The sequence below is a fragment of the Molothrus ater genome, chromosome Z (assembly GCF_012460135.2).
Source record: "Molothrus ater isolate BHLD 08-10-18 breed brown headed cowbird chromosome Z, BPBGC_Mater_1.1, whole genome shotgun sequence".
NCBI lineage: Eukaryota > Metazoa > Chordata > Aves > Passeriformes > Icteridae > Molothrus > Molothrus ater.
This window is the reverse complement of record NC_050511.2, coordinates 27453148-27465769: the sequence shown is the minus strand read 5'-3', so window position 1 is coordinate 27465769 and position 12622 is coordinate 27453148. Positions and strand designations below refer to the sequence as shown.

Below are 12622 nucleotides of genomic sequence, written 5' to 3'. Positions count from 1 at the left end.
TGAAGTTTGGGTGGTCCACACTTCTCCACCTGTATATGTCATTGTCAAGAACTGACGGCAGTTTTACTAATGAAGGTAGGGAAAGTGCTGAGACAGGTATTACACTCAGGTCAACTTAGCTCCTGGCAACAATACCAGATGAAACTTCTTGTGAAGTATTTATTAGTTGTTTAAAAGATTTATAAAAGTTGTATGTGTAAAATCAGTAACCAGGGCAAAGTGAGCATTTTGACTCTAAAACTTGTCTGTTTATAACAACATTAGTTAATAATTCACTGCTCTCTCTTTATTATACATTTGTGATCCATTAATACTGTTTTATTGAGTCAGTTTATCAAAGACTGGTTGGATTCCTTTGTATACAAAAGGTAAACCATGAGAAGGATATTTAGCCTCAGAGAAGTGTGATTTTGTAGGGAAAAATAGTTTCAAAAGTGAAGGAAGAAAAATCAAGAGATCTGACATACATGTAACTTACTGATCTTTGAGCTCAAAAAGGATCTTAGCAAGCACAGTTTAACCATGTGTTGATGTCTCATTCAGAAGTTATACTAACAGCACTGACAACTTGTGCCTAGAGTACTCACATAATGTCTTACTAGTTCTGTTAATTGTTATTCAAAATGCAAACAATACTCAGAGGGAAGAATGAAGGTTATTTTATTTCATAATCTGATTATCTTGGGGTCTTCCATGGCATAGTGTATCATAAGATTGAGTACAGAAGAACTACACATATATACAGAAATCATAGTGCAAAGATTCTCTCACTTGTAAAGCAAATTAAGATAATCAATGAACTATTCATATGGCAAAGGAATACAGATTAATGCAGAGAAAAACAATAGCTACAGCTATTACACAAAACTGTCAGCAGTAAGGATATTGTTTGAGCCACAAATAACAGAATGAACACAGAATCTGAGCCTTGATTTCCATTTCTCACCTTGGGAACTGGGGGGAAAAAAGGTAGAAAGGAGGACTTTTCCATTGCTGTGGGCTCGGCTGTGGAAATCATGGCAGCAAGAACTCCTGAGAATGGATAGTTTTGGGAGGAAATGGTTAAAACTGGAAAATATGGGGAGCAGGAGGGAATAGTTTAGACCAAAGTGACCTTGCAGCTGGGAATGCTAAAAATGTCAGTGTGGGAAAACTCAATTTATTATGCCTAGTGTTGTTCAGCCTACGCCTCTTTTGAGAAGTGGAATTCCTGTGGAGAGATAACACACTCTCACAGAGATGCAGGAAGCCTTCTGTTACAGCGAGGCAGGCTGCAAGCACTTCCCCCACACTGGCCACTAGGATGAGCCAAGCCTAAGGGAGCTCTGTCTCCATGTGCCTCGGCCAACCAGCATTGTTGGTGAGGTAATGAAATAAATCTACTCTTTGTGTTTCAGCTGTCACTTGGTGGTTCCCTTGGTTACCTGATTGTGTCAATTCACACCAATAATAACAAAAAATGCTTTCTGTGGACAAGCCTATTTTCAAAGGCTGTTCAATGTTGAAACTTCTGCACTTGATAAATTAACTTGGAAGAATTCACATTTTTTTTTAAAAGAGAGCAAGCAGGTATTGCCACCATTCCGTATCTTTTAATGAAAAGTTCAAAAACCTTGGAAATAATGGAATTTTATTCTACAACTTATGCCTTCCTTTTTTTTTTTCTCTGACAGTCTTGTTGACTTAGTTAAGAGCCGAATAATCATGCAAGTTTATTTCCCTGGAGTAGTCAGTTATAAAGATCCTACAGTAAATATGAAAGGAGATTCCTGTGACAGGAATTCTTCTGTCTCCAAATGAAAGCCCTTTGCAAACTATTATGCTCAGTAGAGTTATAGAGGTATAATAAAGGGTAAACTTTGCCCCTGCCTTTTTAAACTGAGTAATGATCCTGTTAGTGAGCAAGCTGTGCTAGGATCCAGCCTGTCCTTCCATTGTTATGTTGATGCTGCTTTGCTGGTAACCACAAAACCACACAAATTATTTACAGACATGGCTGAATAAGTACAACAATGGTCTGGGGATGATAGGTGTGGGACTTGCATTTTTTGAAAGCTGCTATACTCTGAAACCTGCTATACTCTGAAACCTGCATTCAGAATGATGTTTCCATTTAGAGACTGAAATAGCATTCACTACAAGTGCCACAGACACAGGTTTACACTGGGTGATGTATACTACTAAGCTCCTTTTTTTCATGTTAGCTTGTTACACATAAGAAAATATGATATAGAATAATGGACTTCTATCCAGATATGTCCTACTGTCATGACTGAGCAACTGATAACATAATTGATAGCTACTAGCCTTTTTCTCAAGAAAACTGAAATTAAGATTCCCTTTGTAGTTACATGATGGCTTTAGTTTCACCATGTCTTTCAGTTACTTTGGAACTGAAAGAGTTAATAAAAGATGTATTGAAGAAAGCACTAAAACATTATTAAACTACTACACAACACCAATTTCAGTTCAGAAGAACACTAATTACTCAAACTAAGATGGCACACATGCTGCTTTAAAAGGAAAGTCTGCAGTGTCATGCAAAATTAGATCACAAAAGCAGTGTAATTAGGTTTGGTTATCTACTTCGGATTACAACTAAACTTTTCCAACTAATGTATTTGTTCTTTCTTCCCTCAATATATCCCCGAATTTAAACATGTTTGAACAGATAAACTGGTAATATAATTTACTGTATAGAGTTTGAACAGGCACGATAGATTCTCCTCCGTCCCATAGCATTACACAACTACAGTTATTTCTGATTAGTCCCTTAAGTTTTCCTATAAAATATTTCCTAACTCAGCTGTAGCCACTGAAGCACAAAATGCAATTCTGTGGCTATGATACAAAAAGGCTTAAGAGTGAGATCATCACCAAAGACACTAAACTGATGTTAAAATCTGTTAATCTATCTACCTCTCTGCCCATGTGATTTAGCAGAACAGAGTTAAGGTTTTAATTACTGAAGTAAAATTTTGGAATCAATTGTCTAGTCTGCAATTCACCTCCCACGTTTTCTATGTTACAGTCTCCAGCTTGAAGCTCTTAGTACTCTTCCCTTTTTTTGCTCAATTTTCTCTATTTTGTATGACATACACTTGCAAAAGAATACAACCCAAAAAATCAGTGAAATGAAGTCTCTCCCTTCTACTCTTTCTTCTCTAAGGACCTCAAAACCCTCCTAAAGGGAAATGCTGCACTGCAGGAATTTTTTAAAATTGTACATGTTTAAAACTACTTCCCTGAAATACTACTGGATAAAGCTATCTAAGGGAATAGTCTCATTTAAACAAAACTAAGTTTAAATATGAAACATGGTGTTCCAGAATTTTTCAGGAGTAGCCACTGAACATAAAATATGTCCACTTTAGAGACCTGTAAAAATGCCTATGTACAAATGGCCAAATGGCTTTGGTTTGAGGCACAGCACTGTAATTCCAGAGTTGTTCACTCTGCTCTTGTGAGACCAGTGCTGCGGTCCTGTGAGATCTGGGAGTAAAATGAGTTCTGTGAAGTACTGGAAACAATCACTGGGGTCTTCTGACTTGCTAGATATCATCTTCATAGTTCCCTACGGGATAACATCTACACCCTTAGAATTTCTCATACCATTCTACAGATTGGAATACATGCAACTGTACACACAGATTTATGCTTCCAGGCGCTTTTTTTCAGTACATCATGAGAGATTTAATCATAAATTTGGTGTAGTGGTTGACTCTGTTCAAAAGAAATAATTATACCTAGACCCCCTGGTATTTTTTATTGCTGCTCTACAAATTTCAGTGCCATCATCAAGTCCATCTCTTGCAGTACTTAGCTGTTCTCAGACTTCCAAAGATTGGTGGAAGCTGACAGGATCATCACTTTATCTGCACAACACATTGATCATTATGTATAATCCATAAAAGGCTAGGCTGTTTAACTCCTTTTGCAGCACAGCCACACTTGAGGATCAAGATGTGAGTTTTCTTGATGCCACTTAGCCAGCTTCTAGCACTGACAGTTGTTCTCCTTAAGTGACCCAGGGCCTGAAGGAAGAGTCTGGCTCAAGGTCCTTCCAAGTTCACGCTACTGACAGCCACATGGTATATTTCTCTATTAGTTTTAGAGGCTAATTCAATTCTGACGAAAATCAACTCAAGTATGGTGCATATCAACTGCACACAATTCTCTCAGGGTTCTGATACCCTAATTCCCTATCTAATTCCCAATTGTAATAAAAATATAACCACAAAAGTTCCTGAAGAATAGAACTGTATGGCTTTTAGACCTTTTCAGCTATGACCACAATGCTGATTCAAAGGCAAAACACAGTTCGGAAACTGCTCCAAACTGCTAGCAGCCTTACTGACTAATTGAAGAATTTCTGAGATCACTAGATAAATCACAAAATTATTCTTGACTTCTCCCAGGTGTTCACACTTCATTTCTTCATGTCCATTTTGGCTTTTCTGGCTGCAATATGCAGTCACTACATCATAGAAATTATATGTAAATAAATGATATGTAATTAAATTAAATTAAATTAAATGATGGTGAGCATCCAGGAGAGCAAAAAGTTTTTACAGAATGTTGCATAAGACATAAAAAAATAGAAAACCATAGGTGACTCTTAAAATGCATACAGAGAATTTCAATAGGCAGTCCTTCTAAGGGGATCACAATGTCTTATATAAAAGAAGTAATGTTACTTTATTGCTGGGGTGAACTATGTTATGTGTTGTTGCAAAAAGGTAATATTTATTCTTTAAAAGTACTGAGGAGAAAAACCCAAAAGAGTGCTGACACTCTCTTCTGAGAGTTCTCATTTAATTCACTGGTCATCACAAGGCTAGTTAGTGGTCAGGCCATAAAAACAATCTTAGATGCAAGTGAAAGTTCTGAATTAGTTGCCATCTTCTACTTGCAATGGGAAACACTACCAATGCTAAAACAGTATTTGGCCTTTACCTTCAGAAGACCAACAGGCTTTTTATCTGAGGAGTGAACACCAAATTCTAGCTCCAGTGTTGAGCAAGATTATTGCTTGCACAAGCAGGGTATTGCAAGCTTCCAAAGCCAGTTGTCCTCTGTCTTTTTGTTCTTGGCCCAATATTTCCTTTTGTCCTTGGTCTATGCTCACTTTTTGAAGGGAAAATCCTGCACACCATTTGGAAAATAAGTGCAGTGAGGGAATCACTCTGGTGAATTCAGAGCCTATGCTTTACTGAAGACATTTTTAAGTCATCTATGATTTTTCCCTCTTCCCATTCCAGACTCTGAGCCCTTTCTCTCCCATTTTGCCCTTTTATTTGCATGATGTTGTAGTTAAGCCCTGACTGTCAATAATCTCCTGAAATGTCATTTCCTTCATATTCTCCCTGAAATTTCAGTTTCCAGACTAGTTTAACAGCAATTTCTGTTGCTTCTTCCATAAGCTGAATGGTGAATATTTTTCCTTTTTTTCCTGATGCTCTGTGGAATTCTCTGGGAAATGTAATAACATGTTACTTGTGTTTGAACAAGACTATCAGGACCCAGTAAGTAATTCACAACTGTCTACTGAAATACTACCCACACACAAGACTTCAGAAAGCACGAGGTACTGTCCACTGCTCATCTGAGACAAAGGACTCAGGTTACTGTTGCCACTAGATCATTCTCAAACATCTTTCACTTGATATGCATCTCGTAATTTTGTTTTTTCCTCATGTTTACTGTGTCATGGGGCTTGGAAAGATCTTTTGCAACTAGTCTTTCCCCAGCTAACTGAATAACCTCTTTAGCTAAGTCTCATTAGGAGGACAGTTCCAAGTCAGATGTTGGCTGAGAAGATCAGGTAATGAAAAAGCTATGGCAAATGGAAAGTGATTTGCAGTCTCTCAAATGAGATTTTTCATGGTCTACTATCTTTAGTGTTTTTACCAGAAGTCTTCCATTCCTATTCTGTCAATTCTTCTGTAACAGCAGTTATCCCGTCTATTCAAATGTCATTGTTACTTACTGTAAAGGAAAAGGATTTCTATGGCAGCAATTACCTTTTCAATCGACTTGATAGAAATTTCATTATTGCTCTTCTTTAGAACAAGTGATTGTTATCCCACTAGTAAGTTGTGTCAGTGCAACAAAAAAATGTCTTACAAATGAAATGAGAAAAACTAGCACATGACAGGGGCACAGTATTAGGGAGAGAGTGGGAAAGAGAGATAGATGCATGCAGGTAATGCTTAAGCAATTGTTCTTGCTATTTAAATATCACCAAAAAATTCAAGTCAGAAAATTCTCAGTTTTTAATTACATGATCTAATGAGACTTGGATTAACATGTCAAATATTGGTCTCTTAACTTTGGAGAGGCATTGCAAAAATATTATTTGAAAAAAAATCCCAACAAAGAGACTAAAATGTGGAATATAGCAATAGTTATAACAGCCCAAATACTGAGAGATGTCTTGGTTCATTTAGGATGAGGTTGAAAAAGTTATTGTAATGAACCTTTCTAAATGCCAGACAGGGTGAAATGGCAGATGAACAGTTTATAGCAATGAAAGGGTTAAAGCAATTATAAAACAGAGGGAATTTCTGACCCTGGATATCAGTTTGCTAAGGGATTGTTGTGCTGTCTTCTTGGCAGCTGGCACAATCATTGTATTATGATCTTTCCCTACAGAGCTTATTGGAGACATGCGAAGAAAGAGGGTATTAGTGCTGCCTTCTATTCCTCACTTCTAGGAACATTTTAGTTTTTTCTCTAGAAAGCTCTTAGAGGTTATATAATCTGAAGTTAATGACTTTTCAGGAGAGATGATGTTCCTTGGTTGGAATATAAGAAGAACTTGAAAGGAAGGAAAGTGACATATCTATCTGCCAAGATAGACAGGTGGACAGACTAACAAGATTCACTACAGAAATCAGATTCAGTTCAAGGATGCAGCAGAAATATAGCCCCTGCACTGCTGCTGGTGATACATGTATGGAGTGTATACAGAAAACTGTAGTATTGAAAGTACTTGAATTCCCTCAAAATTATTGGTGGCAAAATGTGTAGGTGGACAAGATTTAACTTCCAAACTATTAAAAAAGCCCTTTAACATGACACTGCATTTTTAATCAATTGTGATATCTGCTCACAGGGAAATGGACTGTAAAAGGTGAATGAAATCTGGTTCATCTAGTTGTATATTTCCTGAGTATCTAGTTGTATATGTCCTGAAGAGTTGTATATGTCCTGAGCTCCACAAGAGAACCACAGAAGACACCAACTGACTTTAGACCCATCTACAGTGGTACCACCAGCAGTGCCCACAGTGATATGGCTAGGACAGGAGGCAGTGACAGCTGGTACCACAAAATGGCTGTTCTGTTGGAGCTGTTTGCCCTTGAGAGCTGGTGGTAATCATGCTCCATGAACCAGAAGGGCACTTCAAAGTTTCATTACTTTAATTTAAAACTTTAAATAATGTAGTGGCTGTCTCAGTTGTATAAGGTACTGATATTGATGGGAAAGGAGTCGATGACTATGACAGAAGTAATCTGAAGAAGAGGGGCACAAAGTCTTGTCCATTAATAACTCATGACTCTGCCATCCTGCCTGCTTCAATGACTGCACATGGACAGCAGGGACAGAACTTCCAACATCCCTCAAGACAGCTGAAGGCAGAACTCATTAGCAGTACTGTAATGTTTTCTGACCTTCACACAATTAATGATACAGAGGAAAGAGGTGAGTCTCCTGTCTGAGCCCAGTTAACTAATTTACTAACACTATACAATGGATCTGATTTTCTTGGAAGCTCTTTTGGCTTAAGAAACAGCAAAGCATACAAAGAACATGCAGGTACTTCAGAAGACAGTCCCTGAGTATGTTAAGCTAGACCAGTAATTTCCCAAGGACTGTGCTGGTGATGCACAGGGCCTGTTAAGGATGCCTAAGGATGTAAGTAATGGAGCATCTCCCAATAGCTGTGCTTCTTGGACTTGTAGAAATAGAAACTGCTGAGGCAGATTTTTGGTGAAATCATTGCCTTTGTACTATTAGTAGCAAGTGCAAGTAAGAGTGTATATTTAGTATTGGGAAAAATGGAACTGGCATGATGCTTCAGACTGCAGTGGACCTGGAGTCAAAGCAGGCCCTGGAGTAAAGCAACAGTTTATTTCTACAGCCATGGAAGCTTTATAGTTTTGCCAGACCCACAGCTCAGCAGACATTGTATTTATAGCTCACTTACAGCTGCCCTGAGAGAGGTAATTGAGACTGTCTTTTTTCCCACTGTTCCTGAAGTATGCCATGTGTACCTGCAAATGCCTCATCAATGGCTTTAAGAAATTTTGGTGTTCCCCATAGCTGAGCCTGCAGAAATTCACAATGCAATCCCCATGCATCTGTTCTAGTCTCTTTGAAGTTGTCTGTGAAGGCTGAAAGTGCAGGGGAGGTCAGAAACATAAGAAAAAGCTTTATTAATAGTTTGTCAGGGAGGAAAGATAAGAAATGAGGCACAGATTATTGCAGAACTTGAAACAGATGTTGAACAGGAGATAAAATCATGTCATTAATATTGAGATCTGAGACATGGACCTGCTGTGCTATGTGTCACATCTTTTAACACAAAGCTAAAATTTCCGGTATTTATGGGTAACTCTGGAAACATCATCAAAGAAAAGGTCATTTATCACATATGTGATGTGAATTTTTTTGACATAATACATTCTAGCCGTGAAGAAGGATCTGCACATCAAGATCCATGGCTTACAGTTTGAAAATCAATGTGGCAGGCAGCATGATATAACCCCATCTGAGAGGGACCAATTGAAAAGAGATGGGAAGCAGACCCATGCTATTATCATAGTATCTGGATGTCTCTGGGATGTTGCATTAAGATCCAGATCGCCTGACACTAGCTACTAACATAGAACTTAGGTGCAGGAAGTAAGGCCAGACACTTTATGCGGACTGATAAAACTTCAGACTAGGCATGTAAGTTTCCTCAGCTTGTACCCAAGTAGAAGGGAACAACTGTTCAGGAAACTTGACAGTTGTCTCCAACCTAAGTTCGATGGGGATCCTGATAGAAAACAGATTTACAAACTTTTCCTGCTGTTGCATACTGTGTGAATCTCACTTCATGAAAAAAAGCTGAAGTGATTAAAGAGGACTAATCTGTTCAGTATGCACCCTTAATGAAATACACTGCACAACTCCAGGGAATTTTCATTCTCAGAATGAAATTAGAGTTGTGAATTTCTAAGACTTTCAAAGATACTTTATATGTCATAAGTACTCCCAAAATGATTAGATTTAAGTGTCAAAACTCCCATGAAGCACACAAGAGATTTCTCTCAATTCTTTCTCCCTACAGGATACCTAAAAATAACATATTTTTGTATTTGTCTAATATTTCTTCTTTTAGAGAATTACTTCAAAAAGAGTGGATTTTGGGTGTGGAGTATTACACTCAGTACAGCTGTAGTTCTGACATCATAGCAATGATCTTGAGTAACACTCTAGGCTTTTGATTTTCATTTTCAATTTTCCTATGTCACTACAGCAGAAGACAAAAAATACAAATAATTTCTTGACATGAATGATGCATTAGTATGCTATTAACCAATTTGAAGCATAGAAATCTCATAGGTAGACAAAAGAGCTCTATATATTGAACCAAATTATCAGGGGTAGACTTTCAGGTGAGAGTAAAGAATCCATTAAAATTATTATGAGAAGAAGAGGAAAATTAAAATTTTGCTCTGAGTTGGAGTATTATTCAGACTATTCCACCCCCAAAGCAAGGTTCTACTAACGAAGATTTTCAGAACAAATACATGCTCAGTGCTTATGCCAGTTTTCTGCTAGGCTACAATTATGCTTCTAGGCAGGTTAGTGGAAAAATTCCACAAATTGCAACTTGTACGCTAAATAAGTACGTAAACAATGCTTTTCATCTCTTATCCTCAAAGGAGCTGAGTTTGTGAATGAAAACCACATTTTACAAAGCCTCCTTCTCTTCAGAGGGAGAATTTTACCTTTTGAATCTCAAAATAGAGGTAAGGGTTTTTCTGCTCTAATTAAAGCTCCAAGGAGAAGGAAGAAGCATGTTCCTAATTTAACTGAGGAAATCAATGAGGGATTTTTTTTACTAAGATGGAATTTATTCCAACAAATTAAAATTATTTTTACTTCAGATTTTGCAGAAAATCCTGAAATCTCAAGGACTGATTCCAACCTCCACTCTCTTTGCTGTGGCTTGATTTACATCATTATGCACAAATGGATTGGGATCTGGTCATGGGACATGCATTTGTCCACAGCTCCTCATCTCTAAAGCATAAGCTGATTCTTCTCAGGGTGTGACATTACCTTTTAAGACATTATGATGCTAAAAAAGAAAACCACAGACTGCATTTTCAAAAATGTCTTGGTGATATATTTTGCATCATAGAATCATAGAATGGTTTGGGTTGGAAGGGAGCTTAAAGATCCTCTAGTTCCAACACAGCTGCCAAGGGCAGGGACACCTTTCACTAGACAGGTTGCTGAGAGCTCCATCCAACATGACTTTGGACAATTCTGGGGATGGGGCAAACACAATTTCCATGGGTTAACCTGTTCCTGAAAAGTGCCTCACAAACTTCAGAGCAAAGAATTTCTTTTCACTATTAAATCTAAACCTACTTGTTTTCAGTTTAAAGCCATTGACCCTTGTCTCAGCACTAGATGCCCATGTAAAAAGACCCCTTGCAGTTCCCTTGTAGACTACATCAAGTGTTGGAATGCTGGAATAAGGTCTCCCTGTCACCTTCTCTTCTGCACATTGAACAAGCCTGTGAACTTGCTGAAGAAGCACTTAGCTCCATCATTAGTCATTGATAAAATGTTAACCAGGACTGGCCCCAGTATTGAATCCTGGGGTACATCACTACTGACTTGTCTCCAACCAGACTTGTGCTGGTGATTGCAACCTTCTGGGTCTGCCCATTCAGACAGGTTTCAATTTGCCTCACTGTGCAATTCTTTAACCTGTATTTTTTCAGTTGATCTGTGGGAATGTTATGTGAGAGTGTCAAAAACCTTACTACTAAAGTCAAGTTAGACCACATGTCCTCTTTGAAATTTTGAATTTTCAGATCAAAAGCAAAATTCACACTTTCAAAAATTACTGTAAAGAAGCAAACAAAGAGGGGAATGAAAAATTTTTGGAAGATCCAGGATTTGTCTTTAGCTATGACTGTAAACAAGACAGCTCACTGTTTGCCTTACTGTTAGTGGAAGGCCACGTATTTCTGCATTTGGCAATGCCTTTCCTAGAATAAGACCCAAAAGCATTTTCCTCCAAAGAAACCTCATCATTCTTGGTTAAATGTAGGATATGCAAGGAAAGCACCATAATCTGCATGCTGGCTAGTTGTCTTTGGTGGGACCAGACGTGTTCTGAGGACGTCCACCTCGCTGGAATACATGTATTATGCAGATGCCTATAGGGCCTGTATCTGATGATCACAGCTGTTGGACCTGTGTATGTGTTCACATCCTCAGAGGCACTTGGGGCCATAATATATTCAAAGCTACTGCAGTTAAAGGAGTAACAACACTTCAGCTGGTCCAGAACGTATGTCTTTTTAGTTTACAAGTTAAGGGGATGCAATTAGCTCACCACGAGAGAAAAACATTGTCATGTTATTGTGCCTTTACTGAAAGTGACGTGTGTGCACCAGAGACAATTACAATGGCTCATTTGGTACATTAACTAGACTGTGATGCTGAGTCCAAAGGTGTCTAGGAAGTTTTGATGCCTTTTGTAAATTTATGTCATATCAAAATACTAGATTTTGGTTACAGGTAACAGCTTTGTGCATGAATCACCAAGACAAAACTGGGAGCAGTGGCTGATGTATGAGATGGTTATATCGTCACTCAAAGGTACCTGCATGGGCTGGCGAATTTGTCTGAGGGAAATCTTCTGGAGTTCAACAAAAAAAAATGCAGAGCCCTACATTTGGGCAGGAATACTGCAGGGAACCAGTGCATGCTGGAGGCTGACTGGCTGGAACAGCTCTGCAGAGAAGGATGTGGGAGTCCTGGCAGACAACAAGCTGACCATGAGACAGTAAGAACTCACAGCCAAAGCTGGCCAACAGACTCCTGGCCAACACTGTGACAAGCACTGTCAGCATGTGGGGGGAGGTGATCTCTCTAAACACATTTGTTAGGCCACACCTGGAGTACTGGGTCTAGTTCTGGGTTCCCCAGTAGAAGAAAGGGATGGAATTACTGGACTTAGTCTAGCAAAGGGCCACAACTATGATGAGGGTTTTAGAGCATCTCTCACATGAGGACAGCTGAGAGAGCAGGGACTGTTCAGTCTGGAGAGGAGAATGCTCAGAGGGACCTTAGTCATGTGTATAAATTGCTGATGTGTGGGAATGAGTACAGAGCCAGGCTCTTAGCAGTAGTGCCCAGAAACAAGACATGAGACAATAGTAAAAAATTTAAAAACCTATGAGATTTAATCTGAACATGAAGACACTGCTTTAGCTGACCATGTGTGTTGATTTGACACAGCCTGGATTATTAGGTAACAGTGGACGGCCATAGAAGTGGCTTCTGTGAGAAGCTGCTAGAAGCTTCCACCATGCCCGACAGA

The 12622-nt window shown here is 38.6% G+C and overlaps 1 protein-coding gene across 1 annotated transcript in view; it reads right to left on the bottom strand.

The window, feature by feature from the left end:
- The window catches only part of SLC1A1 (solute carrier family 1 member 1), a 50188-nt gene that overhangs the window by 20714 nt on the left and 16852 nt on the right, over nt 1-12622 (bottom strand). The gene's annotated exons all lie outside the window — the stretch shown is intronic.